Source organism: Canis aureus, chromosome 12 (genome assembly GCF_053574225.1).
Source record: "Canis aureus isolate CA01 chromosome 12, VMU_Caureus_v.1.0, whole genome shotgun sequence".
In the NCBI taxonomy this organism is placed as follows: Eukaryota; Metazoa; Chordata; class Mammalia; order Carnivora; family Canidae; genus Canis; species Canis aureus.
Window position 1 is genome coordinate 61,499,281 of NC_135622.1, and position 26,976 is coordinate 61,526,256.

The 26,976-nt window shown below is 44.8% G+C and overlaps 3 long non-coding RNA genes across 7 annotated transcripts in view; 2 read left to right on the forward strand and 1 right to left on the reverse strand.

The window, feature by feature from the left end:
* LOC144324735 (uncharacterized) overlaps positions 1 to 26,976 on the forward strand; it is a 236,748-nt gene that overhangs the window by 17,410 nt on the left and 192,362 nt on the right. The gene's annotated exons all lie outside the window — the stretch shown is intronic.
* Positions 1,582 to 25,182, reverse strand: LOC144281316 (uncharacterized). Of its 4 annotated transcripts, XR_013349885.1 has the most exons (5): positions 24,977 to 25,182; positions 22,273 to 22,394; positions 8,330 to 8,659; positions 7,952 to 8,178; positions 4,310 to 5,868 (listed from the first exon to the last, which is right to left on the reverse strand). It is a non-coding gene; the product is annotated as an uncharacterized LOC144281316 (long non-coding RNA). The 4 variants fall into 4 exon arrangements; XR_013349888.1 differs by lacking the exons at positions 4,310 to 5,868; positions 7,952 to 8,178; positions 8,330 to 8,659 and adding an exon at positions 1,582 to 1,736; XR_013349886.1 differs by lacking the exons at positions 7,952 to 8,178; positions 8,330 to 8,659.
* Positions 9,706 to 23,844, forward strand: LOC144281317 (uncharacterized). The gene is made up of 2 exons (XR_013349889.1): positions 9,706 to 9,857; positions 22,304 to 23,844. It is a non-coding gene; the product is annotated as an uncharacterized LOC144281317 (long non-coding RNA).

A 26,976-nucleotide genomic window follows, 5' to 3' on the forward strand; every position in this document is an offset into this window, starting at 1 on the left:
ATGGAATGTAGTTTTGCAACTGCAGCAATGAATGAAATGTGGGTTCCGGCACACCTAAAATTTAGACAGACCTGAACGGTCTTCTTATTACACACACTGTAGCTAAGAGTGACCTGTGTCGTTTTCTGTGATGCTAATTGTAGCAAGTGAAGGCACGTGTACATTCTTTTTGTTGCTAGTGATTGAGGGCAGCCGACGATCCCAAAGGTAGGGAATCCTGACACACACACCACCCCCCACCACCTTGGCACCTCCAGGATCTTAGTGCGGATGCAATTGTGCTATTGCCCCGAGGACAAGGTCCAATGAGCCTCGATGTTTGCCTTTTTTTAAGATCCCTGTGTTATGTTCCTTTTCTCACCAGGTCTCGGCAGGCACCCATTTCGTGGTCTTTCCTCCCTTCTGCATCAAGTGAGGTGCAGCATTCTTTCTCTTCAGAAACTGAATATGCTGGGAGAGAGGGCCTTCGTTCATGGAGGTGATGGGAGTGGCACTCCCCATTACACGTTATGGGATCTACACGTGCATTTTCTTCACTAGACCTCTATCCCTAAAGGTGAGCAGGTCAGAGTCTTGCTTAAATAACCTTGTGATGCTCTGCAGGCTGGGATGCTGGTGCCTGTGACTGCAGGAGGCCATCCACGCTGGACTTGCAGCCACAGGGAACTCGTTGCCATGTAGGGACATGCATGGAGGAGCGGTGAGGGCCTACGGGCGGATGTGCAGGGAGCTGGCTGCTGACAAAAGTAAACGCAAGCCGAAGATCTGCCAGCATGAGCCCAGCTCCCGGTGGGTGCACAGTGCCTGGGAGAGAAGCAGCTAAGTTCACGGATAAAGGTGGGCCAGTGGGCCAGGGGACGTGACCTTCAGAGCAAGAAAAGAAAGGCTCTCTTTTTTGTCTTCTCCAGCTCCTCCTTCCCTCTTTCCACCTCCTCTTCTCTGCCTTGGCTCTCTCTCTCTCTCTCTCTCTCCCCTCTTGGAATCTCCTTCCTCGTGGGTGATTGTGTGTCCTATTCATCAACAGCCTTTCTCCCACATCACTGGGGGGTTTGCTCTGCCTGGACCGTGGTCCTGGGGCTTCCCTCAGTCCCGCACAACCCAGAGAAGAGCCCTGTGGCCAACCAGGATTTCCACAGCGTGTCGGGAGGCTGATGCCATGTGATGATATTCAGGCCAGGGGGACCCGAGCAGCTGCCCTGCAGGTGGCACCCCAGAAACGCTGCCCAGTCCCCAGCAGGTAGCCAGGGGGGGAGGAGGGAGTTTAATTTGGTGAAGCAAATTTAATCATTTGCCTCTCTGTAAAAAGGGACACAGGAAGAAACAAAAAAAAGATTTTCTTGGTAGAGTTCTAATGTAAGCGGTATTTCTAGTACCACAAATGTCTGCATTTCTCTTTCATGGGATTCCCAAGATTGTGAAGACTTTCCAGTGGCTATCAGGGGTGTGAGTGCGTGTCCCGCCAAGGAGCCCAGCACCTCCAGCAGTACCTCTGATACTGTTCCCTGCATGGAGCTCTAGAAGCACGATATGTGCCTATTTTTTTTTTTTAATTTTTTTTATTATTTATTTATGATAGTCACACAGAGAGAGAGAGGGGCAGAGACACAGGCAGAGGGAGAAGCAGGCTCCATGCACTGGGAGCCCGACGTGGGATTCGATCCCGGGTCTCCAGGATCACGCCCTGGGCCAAAGGCAGGCGCCAAACCGCTGCGCCACCCAGGGATCCCGATATGTGCCTATTTAAAGTGAAAGAAAGAAAAAAAAAAAAAAAGGAATTCAGATGGTTTTATCCAAGGCCCAAAATGTCCTTGCAACTTTTTTCCCTTTACTAATTAGAAGCAGCCCCAATGCATTACAAGTGGATGCATTTATAGATTTTCAATTTATGTCTACTTTTCGTTTCAGTAAAACATCTATAAATTAAATCTACAACAGAAAACCTGCCAACCCAAGAAACCCTTTAATACTAGTCATCACATGAGGGTAGAAAATGTGGAATGATCTCTCGTAATCACTAGTAAAATTTGTCTTGGGTTTCATGACAACACCAATAAGTAAATCATGCCGATATGCAGCTACCCTTAGGACTGCTTTCACCGTGCAGTTAGAATTTGTCGGGATTTTTTTTTAAATAAAGAAATAGTTTTTCTTTTATTTTTAAAGATGTTTAAATCATCAATTAAAATTCTCTACAAGTTAAAATGAGACTTTCCAGACATTGGTCATAGTCATTTTGGTCGTTTCTATTGTGATGAATTGATTTTCCTCTTTCGGTCGGTACGCTGGAGCTCAAGGTTACATACCTTAGTTTATTAGGTAAATTAGATTTACTGCACATAATCTATTTACCTCCTGGGTGAAAGGGTGACCATCTATGTCCAGGCCTCGGTGTGTTTATTCTAGTTAGTTCTTGAAACTTAGAAACAAATAGAGCTGAATAGGAACTAAATCTGTCTTTATTCTACATCACTGTCGTCATCATCGTTCTCATTAAAATTAAATTTCACAAGCATGTGCCCGGCTGGTGGCAGGTAGGTGCAGGTGATTACCATCCACGGGAAGACCTGGGGGATGTCACTGGCCAAGTAGGAGCACGAGCAGGCCCGGGTGTTTGGGGCACGTCCCCGTGGAAGGCAGGCCTTCCTGCAGCTGCTTCATGGGGGCCTGGGACCTGCACACCTCTCAGGGCTCACCTGGGGTCAGGGACTAGTGTGTGCGGGGCTCAGGGAGGAAGATTGGGGTTCCCCCACTGGGGGAGTCACTGAGTCCGGGAGAAGTGCAGCAAGAGAGGGGCACCCAGGGTCCATCCAGAGGCCAGGGCAGAGCAAGCACCGGCCATGGCTGCTGGACCGGGCAGCAGCAGGGGCCTGGCTCCCATTCTCCACATTGGGACAATGTATTCTACGTGTCAGCTTGGTTGGACTGTGGTGACCGGATGTGGAACTAAAAACCAGTGTAGATGCTACTTGGAGGGTCTACTCTAGATGAGACGAACATCTATAATCAGAATCTTGAGTAAAGCAAGATCATCCTCCCTGTTGTGGTGGGCCTCATCCAATCAGGTGAAAGCCTTGAGAGAAAAATAACAGGGAAGTCCCCTGAGAAAGAGGGAATTCAGCCTCCAGAAGGCCCTTGGACTGGAGCCACAGGGTCAGCTCTTCCTGCCTGCTACCTGCCCTGCAGATTTCAGACTTGCCAGCCCTTCACAAACGTCCTAGCCGATTCCTGAAAATAAATTTTATATATACACATAATATGACCTTCATTCACATCAGCTGTGCCTACAAAATGGTTTTCAGGATGACGTCCCCTTCAAAGACTGTAATTCTATTCAAAGATGCTTCTGTTGTTTCTTTGCTTTTTTGATAGCTGCTTAAAGGGACAGATAGGACACGTAGCATCTTTTATGGGAGTGTTTATAGGAATTTTGGATGCCATTTTTAAAGTTTTGTGATGGAGAAAGGACTTAGAACTTTATAGGTTTTGAATTTCTTAGCATTTACCAATCAGGCGTAAAAGCTATATATCTCAGCCCAGAACTCAGAGGTTGCAAGAAAGAACAGTTTTCTTGTTGTTTTTCTGTAATGTAATAATTTTTGTTTGCAGTCTCCCATCAATGAGGCTGGTACAGGTCTCTGATAGTTAGGGATGCCCTGAGGATGGGGTCTTCCCACCTCTGTGTGTCTCCCTGACTGACCAGCATCTTGCCAGCCCTCTCTCCCCAGATCCACATGTGAATTATCACCTGTCTTGGGGTTGCTGCCTTGTTGGGGTTCCTGCTGGGAATCAGGGAGCAGGACCTCTGCCACCCACAGTGCCACCTCCACCCTTTTTCTTTCCTGTCTGGAAGTTTGGAGAGTCTTCATGACGATGCGGGTATGGGGATGGTCCTGAGGCCCACAGAAGCTCTCCTTATGCCTCCATTTCCTTAAAGATTTTGTCTGGAACCTCTTGTGTTGTCCTGAGGGTTTAGGGTTTTAGATCTCCATGCCAGGAGGAGCCGGACAGGTTGGTTCCTCATCCTGACCCTGATACCTCTCTTTTAGGAGGCCAAGAGCTCAGGGCATTCCATCTGTAGGAAGTGAGAGGTGGGGGTGGGTGAAGAAAGTGTAAAATATGGAGAAAAATGAAATTCAGTGACTAGGTTAGTGCCTATCCCACCACACAGCCGTGAGAAACCTACATTCCAACAATGTTTGGGAGTCCTAATATCTTAAGGCAGCCTTTAATAAAAAATATTGTGTTCAACTGTTAATATAACATGACAGTTTTATCCCATGCGTTAAGAGACACATCTTATTTATCTCTCTGTTTCCTTACCTCCTGCTTTTGCTTCTCTGGACCCAGGACAATGCCTGATACGCTGTACACACACATGATTATTTGTTAAGCAAGTGAGTGAATGATTTTGAGAGTCCTTAGGAAAAGAAAAAAAAAATCATAAGGCAAAAAACCCCTCTCTGCTGAATTGTCCCCTGCGTATGTCTCTTTGTTTGGGCTTACTGATATAAAGCACAGACTTCAGTTGTTCTGACACATTACCACGGGCATCTGCGTCACAAAGATGCAGGCAAACAGATGCTAGCACGCCTGCCACAAATGGCTGTCTGCAAGGAGCGTGTGTAAATCAGACTGTTCAGTCTGGAATCCGTTCGGTACATGCATATTACACTATTGAAGATTTGCTGATTAAATCACCCAAGCCGAAAACAGTTACAGTAATTCCAGACTCCAATTGGATTCCAGTGTCAAGGCAAATCGTTCGTGAGCGCTGAGCTCATTTAAGCCTGGGAAGTAAACCTCGCAGGAGAGCTGTAGGCTTCGCATGCCCCCCATCACTCAGTCCTCGCGTTCATCATCGTGTCGGGCAAATCGCACATCAAAACGCCGTGAAATCACGTTGTGGAGTAGGCTTCCTCCCTCTGCACAATTGAGGATAATGTGACCTAATAGATTGTGTTAATGCTTCCATGGAAATTTACAGTCTCTGAAGAGTAGTCTCCAATTCCTTTTTATTTTTTCCCTTTATTTCAGGAGAGGTGGTGGCTGTGGATGGATGTGAAATATCGTTTCTAAGTGTGGAAGCCAATGGAAGTTCAAACTTGACCTGGTAGCCGACGGTAAAGAAGAAAGAAGATGCGTCTCTGGGGGCCCTGTTACTCGGAGGGAGAAAACAATGGATTTGGTGTCAAGAAAATGGGGTTCCAGTCCTGCCCCTGCCCCTGGACTCCTCTAGGATGTTGGACGATCCACTGAACTTATTTTTCCATGAGTATGAAGTGAGAGGTTTTATCTCTAGTTTCCGCGGCCTTATGACTAAAATGTGCTACATCATGGGCTTTTTTTTTTTTTTCATATTTATTGACTTAATGGCTACTTAGCTGGGAATAAAAGCATATAATGAGGAATATCAACATGGAAAGGCTTCCAGCCTTTAGGGTTTTGTGGAAGATACTGGGAAGAGTCTGGGTTTTGTCAACAGGAAGAGTTGAGCTTGATTTCTGGGGCCGTCCTCTCTTAGCCTCTGTTAGCGGTATAAACCCAACATGGTCCCCGTGGCCTCTGCTCAGCTCTACATGTTGGGAGTAAGGTTACTAATGCGATGTGTTTGTGGTAAAGATTAGAGAAAACACAAATAAATCACAATGCAGAGTCTTCGTCCCGGGGAAGATTTTCTACAATTGTTGCATAATTTCATTATTGGCAGTGAGACCAAATTGTAGTGAACTAAGCAGGATCTTGAGGTTTTTAAAAGGAAGGGAATTCCTCAGAGCACCTTTCCACAGTTTCACCTGGTCCCAAATGTCCTGGCAGGTGGAAAGCCTGGGAATCATTCACGATAAGGAAGAGAGTATTCCTGGCATCTAGCTGAAAAAAAAAGGTAGATATTTGAGTCTCTTGGAATAATAACTCCAAATATCCCTTTTCAAATTAATGGCATTTATTTTTTAGAGCAGCTTAAAGTTCATAGAAAAATCAAGCAAGTAGTACAGAGAGTTCCCAGCCTCTGTCCTCAAGACATAGTTTCTCTACTATTTGCATCTTGCATTAGTGTGGACATTCCTCATGACTGAGAAGCTGATAACCATACATTAGCATTAACCACAGACCATGGGCTACATTAAGATTCATTCTTTCTGTTGTACATCCTATGGGGTTTTTAAAAAATATATTTATTTATTTATTTATTTATTTATTTATTTATTTATTTACGAGAGACACACAGAGAGAGGCAAAGACATAGGCAGAGGGAGAAGCAGGCTCCATGCAAGGAGCCCAATGCAAGACTCGATCCCTGAGTGGAAGGCAGGCCCTAGACCCCTGAGCCACCCAGGCGTTCCCATCCTATGGGTTTTGACAACATGTCATGTCAGAAGTTTCACTACCCTAAAAGTCTTCAGTGATCCACCTCTTCATCCTTAGATATTGACCCAAATGGGTTGAATCCTTATGGCCACACAAAAGCCAGCACACAATTGTTTATAGCAGCTTTATTCATAACTGTCAAGACTTGGAAGTCACTAAGATGGTGTTCAGCAAGGCAATGGACAAATAGGCTGTGGCACACCCACAGAGTGAACTATTTTTCCCTGATAAAAAGCAACCAAACGTTGAGCCTGGAAGAAAACACAGCAGAAATGTAAAGGCATATAACCAAGTGAAAGCCAATCTGGAAAAGCTACATACCGGGTAATTCCAACTAAACGACCTTGTGGAAAGGGCAGTGGTTGCCGGGGTTTAGGAGGGCCGGAGGAATGAACAGTTTAGGGTCACGAGACTGTTCTGTAGGACCCCGTAGAGCTGGGCACGGGCCTTTACGCATTTGTCCAAACCCACAGAATGGACGACACCAGAACTGACTCCTAATGCTAACTGTGAACTTTAATTAATAATAATGTATTAACATTGGTTCATTGATCATAACAAATATACCACACTAACGCAAAATGTTAGTAATACGAGAAACTGTGCAGAAGAAAAAAGATACAAGAACTTTCCGTGAAATTCTTTTTATAAACTTAAAATGGCTCCAAAAATAAAGTCTATTTTAAAAAATAGTGTAAAATACCATAAATGTACTGTTCTGGAAGTTTGCAAAAATATTTTGTTAGAAGAGAAATCAATATGTAGAACAGTGTATATGAGACAAAATACTATGATTTTACAGCACTTCTATATAATTCTATAATCTGCAATTTGTACTTTTGACTATGTATGTGTGTGTGTGTTTCTACGTGCATAAAATATCTGTGGAAAGATATGCGTGAATCTGACAACCTGGGTGATAGGGTACAGAGATAAAAGCCAGGTTTACATTTATTATATGTTATTTTGTGACACAAGTACTTCTTATCTATTCAAATGTCATGAAATAAATAGATGAAATTAGCTAATAATATATCAGAGAGAAATAGCAATAAATTGGTATAGAATAATAAAATATAATGACAATAAAAGAGCAGAATCAAATAATCGTATGTTAGACAATTCTGAACGCTGAAATATAAACATATAATGACATAAAAAATTACACAACATAATAGTTACAGCAATAAAAATGATCATTTAAACACAGAAAAAGGCGAAAAAATAGCAAAACAATGTATTTGGATAGGTATGTGCTACTAAGTGAAACAATAGCAGGAGAATTAATCGACGTACAATTGGTGACGGAAGAAATGCACGAATGGTTACGTAGCAGTGCCTCACAGAAGCCCAGACGCCGACTCCTATAGAAACTCCCCTCACTGGCATCTCTGGGTCTCGCCCACCGAGGGGCATTGCTGAGGTCTGACAGCACACAGGCACTGCGTCATTTGGGTGCCCAGAGGGAAAAGCTGCCCGATTGTGCATCTGCACGTCCGTGTGTGGACATAGGCTGGCATGACCCCCACGTCTCCGTGAAGTGTAAGCTCCCCCGCAGCCTCTCCCCAGGCGTGAAGTTCCCCACCTCTGTCATTCTCTTGCTGGTTCTCCACGGTGACAGGTACCCCTGACCCATGGCCAGCTGCACGGTCTCCGCAGGGGACGGGATTCGATTCTTCCGGCTGGGGAGGCTTTCGGAGAGCCACATGATGCAGTGGAAGCCGTAACCCGAGTGGGTGAAGCAGGACGGAACGAGGTGCTTAAAGTGGTGGGAGGCCACCAAGCCCTTCCAGGCAGGAGGTGATGAAGGCCCTGCGGGTAAGACAAGAGAGGTGGGGGACAGGGAGGTGCAGAGAAGGAAGGAGGAAAGGCAATGAGGTTCTGAACACCAGGCCCTGAGAAAGTGCGGGGTGCTGTACAGGGGGGGGTGGGGAAGGGGGGAGGCAGACAACTGGGTATTTACATGATTTTTTTTTTAAATCTTCAGGAAGCCTCCGCCGTACATCCTTGGCCTGACTCTCATCACGGTACGTCCTTGGCCTGACTCTCATCACAGCGAGGAGAGCCTGCCCGGCCCGCGATATCAGGAGCCCTCAGCGTACTCGGTGCTTTACATTGCGGAGCATATTCATCAAGGAAGGTGTTGTTTCGGGTGCAAAAAACACCTGTTTTTGTTTTGTGGCAAACAAGCGACAGGGTCCGTCGGTGGTCGGTAATGAAATCAGGAGTCGGACGCTTACGAGGAACGGGAGTAGCTTCTAAGCCGTGCTCACAACCAGAGCCGGCCGGCGGACTGTAAGGCGGAAAGACGTTTTGTGGTTATAGAAGTGCTGGCTTGGAAGCCTTTCCTCTGCCCTGGAAAAGCAAGTTAGGATAAACTGCCCGGTTTTAATCCCAGCAGCCTACCGGTTGCATGTTTCCTTGCGAAACGAAAATAAGAAGGGGTGAGGGAAGGTCCTTATGTATTAGGAACTTTTGGGGGCCCCTGAAGGGTTAATGTGGCTGCCTCGAAGTCAGGACAGCTGGATCCTTCTCCCCCTTTTCCTGAATATCCCGGGCTTTTGCTCTGCTGCTGTGTCCTCTACTATAGACCTTCTCCCTGGGACAGCTGCTCGCATGCAAGACATGTCTCTGTTCCAGGAAGATGGGGCCGGAGAGCATCTGGAGGGGGTTGTGGGTATAGAAGGATGACATCTTCTCAGATCTTCCCCAGATTACAGCAAATATAGCTTTATTTATTTATTTATTTATTTATTTATTTATTTATATTATTTTTTTATTCATGAGAGACACAGATTGAGAGAGAGAGGCAGAGACCCAGGCAGAGGGAGAAGCAGGCTCCATGCAGGGAGCCCGATGTAGGATGCAATCCCAGGTCTCCAGGATCATGCCCTGGGCTGAAGGCAGGGGCTCAACCACTGAGCCACCTGGGCTGCCCAACTATTTATATTTATATACATTTTTCATATATTTATATGAATTTATATAAATTCATATAATTATATAAATATATGGCCACCTGGAAGATGGTCACCTGGAAGATTTTTGTGTTATTTTTTTTTCTGAGGAAGAAATGGTTCCTGATCCATGTAGCTACGGGCTAGTTCCTGCTGCCCAGGGTAGGGGCGTTATATACGGGAGGTGGGCAGTTGGTGAGATGGGCAGGAGGGTTTGGGCCATTTTCCCAAAGAACAAAAGATGAGGTTGGATGCATTGATTTCATGATAGTTTTAGGGGTGCTTAGAGGCTATTGTGACTTTAGTTTTATCTTTTTTTTTTTTTCAATTTATTTGACATATTTAATGATGCCACATGAGCGACCGCCGGGAAATGGTGCTATAAATATCCAGGATTGTAGTAAGGCGTGGCCACACGGAGGCTTCAGGGGGAGGAAGGGCAGAAAGGAGTGATTCAGTCTGCCAGGTGCAGGGCCCAGGGAGGCCGGCAGAGAAGAGAAGCCCTGTGTGCTGGACCGGGACTCGGGGCTGGAGGTAATAAAAGGCCTGAGGGAGCAGGTGGGGGGGCTCTGCAGAGCAGCCCAGGTTAGAGAACCGCAGCTCCCCGCGCTGGAATCTGCTCGGGAGGACAGAGGGACTCTGTCACATGTCCACAAAAATCTTCCTGTAGCCTAACCTGGTTTGAAAAGGTTTCCTCCAATGGCTGGGATTTGGCATATGGACGAGAGATGGCTTCGTGGAGCAAAGGAAGCCTGTAATTATGGCTGGTAATATTTCATGCTTAAGGATATTTAATTTTTCTTATAAACGCCCTATTTTTTTTTTTTTATTTTTAGCACGCATGTGGTTTTGGAATTGGAGAGACATAATCCCGATTCCACCTTCATGTGACCTTGGACTCACTCGGGGGCTTAGATTCCTCATCGGTGAATTAGGGAAGTGGATGTTGGGCTCATAAAGCTGGTGTCCAGGCCAGGGAGCCGCGCTGGGGGGCTGCACAAAGCCGGGGTTTCTCCACGCGTCTCCTGAGCGCCCTGACAGGTTCCGCCTGTGGACACCGGTTACCGGTTTCACTGTGAACAGAGCTTAGTTTTGAATTTTGTCTTTGAGTTTATGCGGACGGTGTTCTAAGCCTGTTTCCGGAGATACGATGGTCCCTCTTCTTCGTGTGACCCTCAGCTCCTGACTCTTTGAGGTTAAGATGTCTTGGAAGAGGCTCCTTGATTACATGTGGGGTGGCGCTTGGGCATTTCTGAAACCCAATACGCCAGCAATAAAAAAGTACTCATATTTGAAATTCCTATTGCAACGCAATGTGGCCTCTGTGCTGGTGAGGAGGTTACAAGTGAATGATTTCTGGGTTCCTAAATACCACGGAGCTCACACCCATCCTCCCACGGGGAGTAGATATAGCCCAGCGGTGCCCTGACCAGAAATAGCTCCGGGGTCTAAATTCCTTCATGATATTTAGAAACAACAGTTGTGGGTAGAAAGGTCCATGGTCATGGTAATAATGCTTAATTGATATTTTAGTTTTTCCTTCTATGATGCTCATTTCAAAATATATAAGTTTATTATTTGAAAAATATATGTATTTTTTAAATATAGATGTTTATTTTTTTCTGATTAAACAAGCGGTGGAATTCAGACAGAAAAACATCAACATTTAGATTAAAAACTAAACACAGAAGTACAATAATAAAAATCCCCCAGTGTCGCACCGTTCACATTCTGGCTTTCCTGGATCTTTTCTTTTTTTTGGGGGGGGTGCATACAAATCCTTAAAAACCAAAGAAAATTAGAGCCACAGAGCATAGCCAGGGTGCCCTGCGTGTTATTCCTGGGCCACAAGGTCATGTTTATATGTGCATAGTATTCCAGCGGGCAGGTGTGGAGCAGCTGGCGGTTCCACCTGCTGCGGTTCCTCACGGGCTGTCCCTAACTTCTGAGCACCCCAAACACTTGGGCCACGGGCTCTGGAAACACTGTGGTTCCTTCAGAACACGTCACCGATTTTACAGAGAGCTGCTCGTGGCCGGGGCTCAGCAGTTCTCCCACCACCCTCTACCGTGCAGGTTGGTGGGCAGGGGCAGCGGATGCAGGTGTGAACACGTGGGAACCCGCGGAGAGCTCTGGACTCCAGCTCATTTGCTGACAGACTCGGTGTTCGAGGCTGAATTTCCCTGTGGCCCAGAAGCAGCGTGAAGCTCTAGGAATGAACAACACATGGACCCTGGGGTCCCGGGCTTTGGGAACCCCATGTCAGGAGGCCAGGGCGAGGCCCAGGATGCCTAAGATGACGTGGGGGCCTGCGGTGGGTGTGGGCAGAGAGATATGGGAAGATTTCCCAGCCAAGGACATTCTTGAAAGATGGGCAGTGTCAGCAAAGAGGGGGGGCGAGGGGTGGGGGAGCTGAGTGAGGAGGAGGCTCCAGGTCGGGGGGTTGTGTGCAGGCCTGAGGGGCTCAGGGGGCCCAGGTGCAGGCAGCAGCCCACAAGGCCTGGGGTTGGGGGCTCAAGAGCAGGATGGAATGGGGTGGGGAGAGGCAGACCCCGGCAGGAAGGAGGAAGGCCCCTCGCCTTGGGGCCCCAAGTCTTTGATGAAGCAAGGCTTCCACAGCTGGCCAGGGAGCCCGTGTCCTGCAGCCCAGCTGTTAGATGACCGTCCCCGGGGCGGCATTAAGATGCCCTGACCCCCTACTTCCGTGGTTGTGTGAAGGTCAGGGGGGCCTGCGGGCCTGGGCGCTGCCTGGGGGAAGCCCCGAGGGGCCAGCCTGGGGCCTGTGGCATGCAGGGCGGGCAGCCCCGGGCCGGGCAGGAAGGAGGTGCCTCCCCGAGCCCCCCAGGGCCCCACGGGCGCCTTCCCACAGGCGGCTCCGTAGGTCCTCCGTCCCGAGGTGAACGAGGCGGTGCTCCGGCCTGGGCTGCCCCGAGCCCACCAGACGGGGCGGGCGGCTCCTACCCAAGCGCAGATGCCTCCTTCCTGCTCTGAGGGGGACATTTCTAGGGAGCTGGAAAGGGAGCTTAGAGCCTTGAGGGAGACTTTTTTATCCACTTGCTAAAGAAAAAATACATTAAAGTATTTAGTGTATGTGTTGGATGGGGCCTGGCCCTCCCGAGCTATGCGTCTCGGGGTGGGAGGGGGCATCGCCTTCAGGCCGTGTCCACACGCAGGGGCCCCCCCCTGACGGCCGCGGGGCAGGCCTTTGCCTCCCCTAGAAGAGCCCTGGAGCACGTCTCCGGGCCTGCACGTGCTGGAGAAGGCGGCGGGGCCCGCACGTCGGTCCTGCTTTGGCCTGGCGCTGAGCGGGGCCGTCCAGGGCTCGCGGCCCGGCCACGGGGTGCTCAGCTTCTTCCAGCCAGCGGGGCTCTGCCTGCGTCTTGTCTTCAGTCTGAGAGGCAATGGATGTTTGTCCCTCGCGGGTCCCATCTCCACCCAAGGTTCGCGGGCTGGCCTGGAGCCGTCAGCCACCGGCCGGGCGCGGGGTCAGAAAGCCCGGGCCTCGGGGTCTGCGAAGAGCCCTTGGAGGACGAAGGAGGCCGCCGTGGGGCGTGAGTCGGGAGCCTGCGGTCTGTGTGAAGTCACCAAGGGAGGGAGAGAGGCCACCGCCGGCTCCGAGACAGGCGGGCCCAGTACCGGTGCGGACGGCCGGGCGCCCGGGGTGAGCCGCCGAGGGCCGCTGCTGGGAAGGACGCTGGCACAGGAGCTCCCGGGCAGGGCCACTGGGGACGGGTGAGCGCCGTCGCTGCACGCTAAGGCAGGCCCACGGGGCGGCTCTCCTCGGAACTTCACTGGTCGCGCCAACTTCACCTTCTGGCGACTGGACCGGAGATCGAGGCAGCTGGAGCCGAGCCGACTCCTCCAGGACAGCAGGTGGCTGGCCCGAGCGTCCTGGGGTGTGAGGCGCCGCCGGGTAGGCCTGGTGCTGCTCAGAGGGCGCTGACCTGGCCTCAGGGTGCAGGGTGGCCCTCTTCTGACCCGCTGGCAGTGAAACCACCATCCCCTGTTGAGGCTGATTTCCCCTATGGTTCCACCCCACCCACCGAGTCAGGACCCCAGCGTCAAGCGTAGGAAGCAGAGCATGGGGTTTCCCAGATGGTGATGAGGATGGCTGCATGATAAAACACAAAACAGAACAGAACACGCAAATAATGGATTTAACGTATTAAACAAGTTACCCCACACATCAGAATCTCAGAATTCCATGAGCCTTGTTGCAAAGAGTAAAGAGACATTTTCTAGAAAGTACATGGGTTTAGAAACAATGAAAATAGGTATGACTTGAATGTGGCTTTTTTTGGAGAGAGAGGTTATCTTCTCATTGCAATCTTTTCTGAATCCCTACTATCTAAACACTTTGTGGCTATTCTTTTTTTTTTTTTTTTTGGTAGGTCCTTTGAAAATCAATAAATACATATTTAGCTTTTCAAAGTATACATTTCATTCGAAATTTTATCCATCTCCTGGAAAATCAGTACCTTTGAAGATTCTAACTCCGTTTCTACCTTCTTCCAATTCCTACGCTACTCATGTATTTGGCACTTGGCTTCTTTCTCTTCACCTTTCGGATTATTTCTCTTATGTCTACATATTTACTGCTTCCTTCTTCTTTTTAATTTTTTTTATTTACCATTTTCTTAATCTTCGCCTTCCACTGCCTTAATTGTATCCGTTAATGAGAATCCGCTCTTGATACACTCTCTTCGTCTAAAAACGTCTTTGTCTGGCCCTGTTCTTGGGAGGCATTTCCTTGGAGGTTCTAGGAAGGTATTTATTTTACTTTAGCACCTGGGAGCTAAGATTCCACTGGTGTCCGTCCTCTAGTGCTACTGCTGACAAGTCAGTGGTCAGCATCACTCTTGAAGGAAAGCTGTTTTGCTCAGGGTCCTGGGTGTGCGTGTGTGTGCACGTGGTGTGTTTAGATGTCCCGTCTCCGATTTTTACAGTACGCGATGCCATGTTCAAGTACTGCGTTTTTTTTTTTTTTTTTTTTTTTTTTTTTGTGGGTCCTGCTACACATTTGGAGAGCTCCTTGTGTGCTGGCTGGGGACATCCTCAGCCACAACCTTAGCCTATTTCCCAGCAGGGTCACCCTTGCTCCATGCTCTTTCTCCTCCCCTGCGGGGACCCAGGGGGGTGCATGTGGACGCTTCCCCCGTGTTGTCCGAGTTGCTAAGTTCCTTACTGATCCCCACGTCTTTGCGCACCTGTGATGCCTGCCGCGTCACTTCTTCGGCCAACTTCCTGGCCACCACCCCGGACTCGAGCTGTTTCAGGGCCAAGTTCAAGAGCCGTGAATTTTACATCGGTTACTGGTGTCGTTCAGTATGAGGCGTTTCATTGTTTCCTTTTTCACACACACTCTTCCTTTTTTCACACATGCTCTCTCCCGACGTATTTCCAAGCCTGTTACAATCGTGCGCTGTGAGACGGGTTGTTTTACAAACCTTTTCCTGATTACTCTTACATCTGGAGCCTTCGTAGAACCGTTCTCTGTTGTTTCTGCTGGCATTCTTTAATGATGCTTTCTTTCTCAATTTGGCCGATTGTTTTTACCGCGAATGGTTATTTTCCTTGGAATAGTGTTGCAAGAATTCTTTCAGAAATAGGAGGAGCTGGGATTTTTTTTTTCTTTTTTCTTTTCTTTTCTTTTCTTTTTTTTTTTTTTTTTTTTTTTTTCAGGCACTATGGACTCGATCGTCTGAAACTGAATTTGTGGCTTGAGTGTTTCAGGTTGTGAGTTTATGCAAGAGCCGCGTTTCCTGCAGGCCCTGCTGGGCCCCGTGAAATCTCCTGTTGACATGTGGAGGTGTGGGGAGTGGGGATCAACTTTTAGTACATCCTTACCATGGAGTTACAGCTCCCCCAGGGTTGCGTTTCACAGGGGGGGGAGGTCTTATACTAGTGTACACATGTTGGTTGGGTCCTGAGCTTTAGCTCCTTCTTCTGTTACTTCACAAAACCTTAAAAAGTGCAGTTCACATTCTCAGCCTTGACAAATTCTCTAAGGGCAAAGGAGCCTTAGCATTCTGCTTGCTTTGTTAGGATCCTGATTTCACTTAGATTTTGGTCTGGAAATCCCTTACTATGTTGTAAGCTTCTGATGCTGTTACTATATATATATATTTTTTTTCCTGTCTTATCCAGAATTTCTCAGTTGTTTTCAGCAGTGTCAGCGTGATTGACTTACTTTTTATTGGAAAGTACAATTATTCACTTTCTGCCCCCTCCTAATTACCCGAAGGATCTGGACATGACTGATTTCTCTTTAGTCTAAGGCTCAAATCTATTCCAAAAATATTTATTTTTTAATAAAACTATCCAAAGTTAAAAGAGATTAAATGCATAAATTTGAATATTTATTCAGGATATTCAGGAAACCGAATATCCTCCAGTGTGATTAGGACCTTGCAATCACCCCCGGTCCTCCAATAGACCCCGATCCTCCAATAGGCCCGTGATCACTAATGAGGTTAACAAATCAGGGTGCTTTAAATGAACAGTTTGAATCTTTGATGCGCCCTAACTGTGTTTATAAAGCGCTGTGGCTTACTTCAGGCGCTCTAGTTCAGTGGAAGCTGGGCTCTAAGTGGATGCTCCATTATTCCACAGCCAGTTGATTGGATATGAACCCGATCCCTCTGCATGTTAGTCTTCTCATTCGTAGCTTAGAGCAAATTGTACTTGACTGGGTCTCTCGAAGCAGTTGGGGGAGTGTCAGAGAAGATAGACCACACATGCGTTTGTAAACCATTTCCATACGTGAATAAATATGTTCTAAGAACCAGTAAGGGACAGAATGAACAAGGGGAGTAAAATCCCATTTTTATGTTTCTCTTTCATGGATTCCAGGAAAATTAAACTTTATAGGAGTCTCTCTGAAGCAGCTCAATAGAATGCCATTGGCTGGGTTTGTTACTATTTTATACAAAAACAATTATTTGCAAAGAGAAGGCTCAGGCACCCAAAGCCACCTTTCATTTCATTGCTTAGCCTCTGATTTCAATACACACCTTGTGTTTCTCCAAAAATTCTTTTGAGTGATGTTGGCATGATTCTGTTGAAGAGATTTTGTTTTATTCTTTGAACTGTGAGTCACTGATACCAATGCTTATGCATTTAGGATCTAGCTTGCAGGCTTTGTTCTTCTGGGAGAAGACCCCAGGAGGGTCTTAGCTGCCCCTTGAGGCAGCAGGCTTCCTTTGGTTCCTGCAGTTACCTTGACTAGGTCACGTGATGACACAGACCTGGGCACAGATGCCTGTGTCCTGATGCCCCAGACTTTTCCATTTCTAAGGGCGGGACACTGGGCAAGTGACTGCACATTTTAGAACTGATTTTCCTCACTGAAAAACAGGAAGGGAAAACGTGTCCTCTTAATAGGATTTGAGGGAGAAGCAAATAGAGCATTTTATTTGATATTCCTTTATAAATTGTAAAGCAAAGTTCAAAATTTCAAATGCATTCATTATATCTATCTGTTTTAGCTTGTCCTAAACTATTTACTATCTATGTGATTTAAGCAAGTATATATATATATAAATATATGAAATTTATGTAGATGAAATTTATTTATATAAATATGTGAAATATATATATATAAATTTATGAAAGAGAATTTGTTAAATCTAAGTGGGATATCATAGTGTATGAATAAGGCCGGCAAGCCGGTCTCCTTCCGTGATGGAACCTTTAAGAAGCAGCAGGTGTGATAACCACAGTATCGACTAAATCATGAGAGAGAGACCCTGGCGGGTCAGGACAGAGAGCAGTTGCTAGAACAGGGTCTGCAGGCTGCAGGGTCTTTCCTGCGGTTGCTGGGCTGCCAGGGGTTTCTGGAGAGGTCTTAGCAGGGGAGTGGACTGGAAGGGTTTGCACATCTCCACCTCTGGAATATGTGTGCCAGGTTATATGCAGTGAGTGTTAGCCCTTCTCACAGGCCTGAGAGTTTCCAAAGACTATGTTTTCTTATCTGCCTTTCCCTGCGGTGGGCTGCAAGCACTGTGTTCACATGCTTCCCTCTCACAAGACTAGGAGACAGAAGCTCACAGATGTACCATCAAAAAGGTAAGTGATGTCCAGGTCAGGAAGGAATGGACCCCAGGACTCAAGTCATACTACCACTCTCCTGGTTGCACAGCCATCAGCCTGCAGAAAGAGTGTGGGCGCTTGCCTCAGTCTCCTCCAATGCACAGATGCCTTCTGAGTCCATCCCATCACCCAGGGAGTGGTGGTCAAAGGCCCATTTGAAATTGGCCCATCTGAAAAGCATCTGTTAAAATTAAGGTTCTATGCAGTTAGAACAACAATAAAGGGAAGAAAAGAGAATCTGGTTGTTAGACCAAGTTCCTGGTGGCGTTTATATATAATTCAGGGTCTTTCCATTTTGCAAACAAAACAAATATTACAGAAGAATTTCTAAGAAGCTAAATCCATCAGTCTCAGGGAGAAAACATTAACTTCAGGATGTATTCCACGAATATGAGCCACGAAGCAGCCCTTATCTGATTGGTTAAATGTCTGTTGCCTGTAAGGAACATGCTTTCTAAAGAATATGTGACACATCACAAGAACCAGAGTTTGTTTGTTTGTTTGTGATGGTTATAAACATATAGCCATTCCTGTTAAAATAAGTATCAAATGTCTAGCTACGTTTTTTAAAACCTGAACAAAAGAGAGAGAAAAAAAAAGCAAAATCAACCAAACAAAAAGCACTTTTTAATCTCATTAGATTCTTATAAGATTCTTTCAAATATCTAAATAAAATATTGCAAACTCGTGATGAATACTTTGCCAGAGAAATGAGTAAGGAATGAATGACCAGAAGAGAGCACTGAGGTATCAAGTTCAATAATAAGCCAGATCCTCAGTAGGAGGGACTTGGAACATGGTAAGAGAAACTAGAATATTACAAGGAATTAAAGAGCACATTTCTCGGCTTTTACCCTAGGCCCCAATTTGTCGGATCCTATGCATCTAATTTGTGAGCTTCAAACGCCATTCCTTTTTATTTTTTTTCTTTCTGTAATAGTTTGGTAGGAGGAAAGGAAACAGGCCTGGAGTACAAATCTAAAACTTTCACACTGTTCTCTGTAATTTGGTGAATTAGTTGTTCAACACAACGGTGTTGGCTTTCAGTCCGTTGGTTTATACTGATATAAACTTGGAGCCTATCTTTTCCCCAGTGGCATGCCTGCTTCTCCAGCACATTCCCTCTCTGGTAATGGCATCACTGGCTCCCTGGCCCATCAGCCTGCAAAACACGGAGCCCTGATCAAGTGTTCTCTGCCCTTCTGAGATCCATTGAACACCAAGTACTGTTGATTACATGGCCATCATGCCTCTCAAGTCTGTCTTCTCTCTCTGGCAGGTGGAACTGTCCAGTCTGGCTCCCCATTCACACCTGGGCTAGATGCCAGGACGCTGCAGGGAGAAAACAGGCAAGCATCCCCGACTGTAGGAAGTATGCACTGGTGGGGGAAGACAGATTCAGGAGATAAATGATGAGGGGATGTGGGATACTTGGAGGTTGCAAGTGTGGAACAAATAAAGAAGGAAATGGAGACAGGGATATCCTTCTAAAGGAGGATGTCAAGGTGATGCCATTGAGATGTCAGCAAACTAAGTCAGTCGAGGGAGGTTGCCACCAAGCAGCTGGGGGAAGAGCGTCCACGGAGGGAAAGAGCCTTCGCTCCAGCAATTGCATAGAGTGTCTGCATGGGGTGGGAGCGCAGAGGCAAGGGGGTGGTGCCCTGAGGGTGGAGACTGAGTGGTGACCATAGAGTGTAGATGGGGAGTCATGGGAGGGCCTTGAGCAGAGGAGTGGAAAGGACGTGATGCACATGATTCACGTTTTTATAGGAATGCCTTGCATGTTGTGAAGAGAATACACAAAGAGAGAGAATGAGGACAAAGGGGAAATAGGCCAATCAGGAGAAAAAGGAGCAGAGTAAGAGAGGTGGGGGCCCTGCCATCATCATAAGGTGACAGGGGGTCCAACTACCAATATGTTTTGAGGGTGGGGTTGAGAGGATTTCTTGATACATTTGGTGTGGGATGCATTTGGTATGGGGGGAGGAGGAGGGGAAAAGATTTAAGGTTTTGTGCAAGTGTTTTGGCTTGAGTAGCCTAAACAATGTGATCTCCACTAACTAGGATGGGAGAGGGGAATGTGGAACAAGGGTGCAGGAGTTTATTAGGAATTTGGTCTTAGGCATAGCACATTTAAGATGCCTATTAGATATCCAGGTAGAAATGTCATATAGTCCATTGGAAATATGGGCATTTTGCCTTATTGAGAACTTTCTTCCTACAGTTGTAAATATGTCAATCAAGTCCGTTTTCCAAGGTAGATAGAAGTCTTTTGAAGCTGATAAACTGACATCACTTTTAGATTAAGAAATCAGATAAGAGGAACATTTCCAAATGTTTTACACAATGCTCCCTTCATAGCATATGTTCTTTTGAGTTATACTTACTTTCTTACTCACTGTACTTCAAAGTTTAGATCAGCGGTGAGTGTGTGCTGCATATGTGTAAATGTGTGTTATGTAATGTGCCACTGTGAGCCACGTGTCATCACAAACAACTCAGCAACTCTTGTACACTCTTCTTTTTGTAAGAGAAAAACACAGTATTCATTTTTAAGTTTACAACTTTGTTTAATTTGTTAAGAGAAAACCAACAGTTGTCTGAAAAACATCATTTTCATAGTCATTCTCTGTCTCCCAATACACATTATTTTTTATTAAAAAGTATTCCATTATTACTCATTAACGTGTTTCTCTTTACACGTAATGAGTAATAATGAGAAACAATTATTTCTGTATTGATCCATTACTGAAGCAGAGTCTAGAAATTTCCACAAGCTGAGACCTGAAGGACACTTCACACTTTTCAACACTTTTCATTGTGTGATCTGTTTTAATATTAACTTCTTTACGTGATTCATAATATTTCCTATAGATCATGTAACAGTAGGAGACTACAAAAAACTCTATTTCAGTTTGTTAGCATATTGTTGTTTTATTTATTTAGTTCATTATATTTTTCCATATATTATTTCCTTTTTTTTCCTTTTTTTTTAAGATTTTATTTATTTATTTGAGAGAGAGAGAGAGAGAGAGAGAGCATGAGTAGGGGGAGGGGCAGAGGGAGAAGCAGACTCCTCCCCGCTGAGCAGGGAGCCTGACAAGGGACCCTACCCTGTCCCAGGATCCCGGGGTCATGGCCTGAGCCAAAAACAGACTCTTAACCAACTGAGCCACCCAGACACCCCTCCCATATATTATTTCTGCTGTTTTTATCAAAATAATAGGAAAAACAAGCTTTTCAGTTATTATGTAAAGTTTTCAACCAACAGGAGGCAGATTTTTGTCTTCTATTGTTAATATCTCTCAAAAAAGACTTTTAAATGTTGTCATTAGGTTTAATTAAATTTTGGAAGTAGATGTCTAAGTGTTCTTAAGCCTGTGTAATTCGATCCTACACATTTTCCAAATACGATCATCACCTTTAAGCCTCAAGTGAGAATATCCCCTTATGACAAGGGTCAATATTGAAGACTGTAGATACAACCTATATTTCAAGGTGCTTTCCTGATAATTTAGGTTTTTTTGTTTGTTTTTTGTTTTTTGTTTTTTGTTTTTTTGGTCTGGCTTCTTGTCATTATTTTAAACCATTCTGGGGGCAGGAAGAGCATGTAGGACTAATTGAAGAAGTAAAGGTCTGATACTTCCCATTCACTTCAGCTTACATTAATTATCATGCTTAATTTGCTATTTCTTTGCAGGAAACTTTTGAAGCTGCTTAACCGTTTGGTAAGGTGGGTTTAGTTAAAAGTCGATGAGTTAAACCTGAAATTCACTTAAGGGGGCCCGATGAACTGCGCTCCCTAACGATTGGCTGTGAAGGAATGAGTGAGGTCCACGTGGGGTCCACTCCCTGGCCTGTGCAATGCCCATTTCTCTGTGGGAGCCCAGGGCGATCATTTGGTGTGCAAACCTCTGATGGAAGGAGTGACTGAGGATTGTGGAGTCGCTCTGCATGTTCAATATCACTAACACTTACGTATTTTTCCTATTTTAATAAAGATTCTGACATTTTCTTTCCAGAGCTAAACTGACTCATTTTTAGATCTACTCACATTCTACATGTGAGTCCAGTGGCTTCTTGGGTCTATCCTAGGGATTTGGTTCTCTTAGGATTCTGGAATGACATAAGCTCTATCACCCACCAACTGATGACCTATAATGTGAACTTTGAAGCACTGTCAATATGAGTGACTGTGGAAATGGAAGGGCAGAGTCCACCCTGGCTTGTCGTGGACCAGACTGAGAAGGGATCTTTGGGGACTGGGATCATGTAGGAAGAAGTACTCGGGTATGGAGTCATATGCGTATTTTTCCATGATGATGGTTATACACAATGAACTATAAGAATAACCCTCCCTCCCCAACAAGGAATGAGATCTGCTTGAAAAATGCCAGAACACCATCCTGGAACCCAAGTGTATGATCATGACTCAAATATCAAAGCCTCATTTTTTTTCTTCCCTAAAATAGCTTTAAAAAAAATAAAGTATGGATCTGATTGTCTCTTATACAAAAGCAAGTTGGAATTTGTAACCTGTGTAAATGCTGTAATTAAAACCTTGTTTTTACATGGATTCATTATGTTAAATTTTCCACTAATTACTGACATTTTCTTTAATGTGTACATGCAGGGAACATGAGGATATGATTAGCTGGAGTTAAAAGTGTAAGCAGTAATGAGCATATTATGGGTTTCCCTTTGTCTTCCTTTGGGCACTTGAAGGTTCTTGACAATAGGTCTGCCTTTTTATAGGGTTAGTGCTCTGCACAATTTTCTGTAAACAAATACATGCATGAAAGTAAAACTGACAACATTCATATACACAAGTTGGATGTATTGCTTCCCTTTACGTTACCTTTCTAGTGACAGGCTCTTTTCTTGTGTAGATACAAGCACCCCATTAAAGGACAGGAGACTTCCCTGATGCAGGAATGGGGTTTCTGAAAGTCTCGGGCTGGGACATCCGCAGTCAAGAAACTGAAGACACAGGGGAAGGAGGAATGTAAGAGACCCTACAAGGCACGGCACGCTGCACAGCCCAGTTCACTGAGTTCCTTGACGCTTATGACCAACGAACATGTTTTACTGGAAAAATCTTCTCCAGATCTCCCTCTCCCACCGTTGCAACCAGATGTTTATCCGTTCATTTTGCTTCTTTGCAGATAATACACACACTGAGAGACGTATTTCCTTTGCTTTGTTTCTCCTGGGCCTGGCTTTTTGTTGAGCTGGTGGTTTGGAGGCCCGCCTGACAACTCTGATGGCCAATGAGCGAGGCCACAGGGACAGAGGTAGCCTCCCAGGGATCTGCCCTTGGCCCCAGTGATGCCTGTGTCACCCCCTCCTGAGGGGCAGGCGGGGGACTCAGACCCGTCTCTCTTGAAGCCTCATTGCAAGACCTCTGCCCAGCGCTGTCTGCCTCGTTGTTGGTTTTCTTGTCTTTCACTTCCTCTTCTTTCCTCTTTCTAACCCAGTTATTTCTTTTTCTGATTATATCCAACATGTGTAAGTTGAAAACACTGGAAAAAAGATCCCTATGGAATTAAGACCATGCTTACTAACATTTCACATAAGCAGAATTCACTGAAGGATTTCAGTAAGCCCACCTCAGACTCACGCGGGCAAAGGGGACGGAGGTTGCTCAGGGCCGTGGTGACACAAAGCCCATCATGCCTGGAGCCATGCCTGACATCTCAGGCCTATGAGACCAACTGCTGCTTTTCCCCTGTACTTTGGGCAATCGCTCTGACAATTCTGTGCTTGGCAAAATCCAAGATCATCAGATTTGAACGAGGATTTCTGCCCCCAGTTCATATTTCTAAAAGCCCTGAGTGGAGTTGTAAAGTTATCCCTCTTCTCTGCACTTCTGATCCCTGTCCTCTTCCTCCCTTCTACGTGTTTTGTGCCTCGTTGTTTCTGGCCCCAGAGCATTAGGTGTCGTTTCAGCTGCCTTTTCTGCTTACAAGACTTTTTCGATGCAGTATGCTCGGCTCCATAGCTATCTTTCTCTTCACTTTAAAATTTCCCAACCATTATATGAAACTAACCTTATCTAGCAGTCAAGATGTCAGTCTGATGGATATAATTCATTCTAGGTAAGGAACGATGGCTAGTTGCCTAGTAAATGGGTTTAAAATAAGGTAGTCACATTTTCAAGGAGTTATTTACTGAGTTATTTACCGGCCCCAAATCATAGCTTTGTCATTAGTGTATTTTAAGGTAGGAGGAGTTCTTTTCTTGGTGCTTCTCAAACTATATGATGTTTTGAATAATGACTAACATGCATCTAGTGCTTTGCAATGTGAGAAACACCTTTCATCCACGTAATCTCATTCCGTCTTCCAAAAAGGTCTATGCTATCAGAATCTCAGTTTTCCAGATGAACACACTGAAGATTAGAGCAATAAAGAACTTATCCCTGGTCTGACTTTAGGGTTTGTGCATTTAATATATCATTGGCTAGTAACTATAAAACTATATTTTGTACTTTAAAGAAACCTTGACAGAATAGCATTTATCTAGTGATAAAAATGTGAACTTTGCTGGCACGCCAACCAGGGCTCAAATTCAGCTGTGTTTCTTTCTGCTGATATATTTCCTTGGGCAAATCAAATCACTTCTCTGAACCTTGTTTCCTAATCTGTTAAATGATCATGATGATCCTTGTAAAATACCTTGCCAGGTGTCTGGCACAATTAGTACTCAATAAATATTATTATTATTATTATTATTATTATTATTATTATTTTTGAATTGTTATTTGGAGGGGGACAGAATGGATGTTGACAAGACTAGCAATACAACGCAAGGCAGGAAGGAAGTACAATCCCTTCATGGCCATTTTTATGGCTACCATGTAAAGTATATTTGTCATTGCACTCAAAGACCATAAGCCAAAGGGACAGTTCGAAAACTGGTGGCAGAGATCAGATTCCCAGCTAGAAATGTTACAGAGGAAGAGCAAGAATAGTCGCTGAGACCCACTTCCCTCTTTTCCTCGGCTCTGCTATCATTCTGTCAACATCAGAGTCAATTAGCAAGAGCGGTGGCTGACTTTCCCATTCATCCAGATCTTCAGTGTTCTGAACACAACCACTAACACCTTATTTTATGCCAATGATTATATCTGGCAATGAAGTTACAACAAAAATTGGAGGAAATACAACCCTGCCTTTGGAGTCACAGCCCAGTGGAAGGCACCGTTCATTCACCCATGGAACATTTACTGAGAATGTAACACGCTCTGGGTAAAAGGCAAGCTATTTGAGGTAAAAACAAAAGTCATTGTTTTTGTTCTTAATGACATAGCAGCTATGGACGATAGAGAAATAAAGAGTTAGAGCTGAATAAAGAGTAATACATTTAGAGACACAGGGAAACCCTGAATGCAATTAAAAATGAGGGCCACCTGTCTTAGTAAGAGAAGGGAGGCAGAGAATTATGGTAAGAAAGGAAGCTACAGGATGGCTTGCTGGGACACACAAATTCGAGCCTAAATCAGAGTCAGGTGGATAAACAGTAGAGTAGAAGCTGCCATATTATAACTGTTCAACAAGCACCTGCAACGACGATTCACTGTCTGCTAGGATCCAATGCTGTTTGCCATTCCTCATATTCTGAGCTGGCTGTGAATACTCCTTTGCTCCCCAGCTCTGCACTCAGGACCATGTCCAGCAGTTACATATGTGCAATTGGAAAACCAGGACAGGACACAGAGAGAGGAAAATGTCACAAGAGGAAAAAAGCCTATTAGAGAAGCACAGAATGCCACAGAATTCTTTCAGAACGTATGGAACCAAGACAAACAATGGAGAAAAAACAATCTAAAGTAATGACAAACATATTTTCTAACCTAGAGTCCTCTGCCGAGCAAAATGAAGGGAAATTAAAGCCTTTTCTGGATACAGGAACGTTGAGTAAATTCTTCATGGATATACTGGGACTACAGAAATAGTAAAGGAAATCAGGCTAGTAAAAGTAAAGTGATACCAGAAGGAAACTTTGTTCTACAAAAAAAGGAAATTAACAGCACCGGAAATACATGAAAAATATAAAAGACTTGAGAAATTGTGTCATCTCTTTAAAAGATAATTGTTTAAAGCAAAACCAATCACAATATACTGCGGGATGTGTAGCACACATAAATGTATTTGAAGTAAAACTTATGACAATAGTGCAAAGAACAGGAGGAAAAAGCGAAATTCTTTGGATGTGTGCTTTTCACTCTACATAAACCTGCAAGTTAAAAATGTATATTGTAAACACTAGGACAACTGCTAAAAATCAAACAAAGAGGCATTGATAATAAGCAAATAGCAGAGATCTTAAGAGATAGAATCATAAAAAATACTGAATCCAAAGAGAGGCAGAAAAGGTGGGGAAAAGGGAAAAAAAGAGAACATGAGTAGAGAATGAATAGAAAGATGACAGTCACATGATAATTACATGAAAATTAAATCATCTGAACCTGCAGATTAGAAGTAGAATTGGCAGATTGGAAACAAGCAAAATCCATCCATCGGTTGTCCATAAGGGGCCGACTTTAAAGATAGATGTTCAAAGAAAAGAATATAAAGTGATATACCATGTAGTTAATAGACATAATTTTGTGTCATCATTTTTTTTACATTAACGCATAAACACAATGGCATTTTAGACATCATGACCTTTTGCCTAATCACTCCCATTTTATGGGATAAATCCTTTCTGTAGGTATGTAGAAACCTGTGGAAACGACTTTTCTCTTGTTCATCCCTTTACACTAGGCCACTACTTTCCCATCTGCTGGAAACCATTTTGTTAGTAATTATAAAGGTAAAGCCACGGAGTTCTCCAATGTCATATCAGACCAGTGTGAGGGGAACCCTGTAGTGCAGGGTGAAGGAACCAGAAGGCTATAGAAGCTCTAGAATACAAGAGCAGGGTATTTCGTTTCTTTTGTTCACTGGTAATAGAAATAACAAACATTGGTTCAATGACTAAATAAATGAAGTCATCAATGAACGAAATAAATGCAGAGCATTCTGGAATCATTCAGAATGGTAGTGAGTAATCATCTAGGCCTCACTTGTAGAGACAACACTGTAAAAATTACTCCATTTAATGACATATATCCATAATGAGAAGACCACAATTATGCTATATTTAGAAAAGAAGCAAACCATGTAATACCACATAGAAAACAAAACAAAACAAAACACATAGGCATGATTGATACTAAGTTCTGGAATTTATAGAGATAAGCTTCATTTATTAGGGGAAAAAATCATACTGGATAGCACTTTATTCCCCAAAGAGTCTTAGTAATAAATAAGATGCTAAACTTTTTAAAATGAACCCTGTTGAAACAAAACAAAACAAAACAAGGGATCATTATTTTTAGGAGAATTGCAAAATAAAATAGGCCAGCAGCAACATGGCTAGTAATTGAGGTCATAAAAGCAATGGAGAGGGCTCCTGGGTGGCTCCGCGGTTGAATATCTGCCTTTGGCTCAGGGTGTGATCCTGGGGTTCCAGGATCAAGTCCCACATCAGGGTCTCTGCAGGGAGTCTGCTTCTC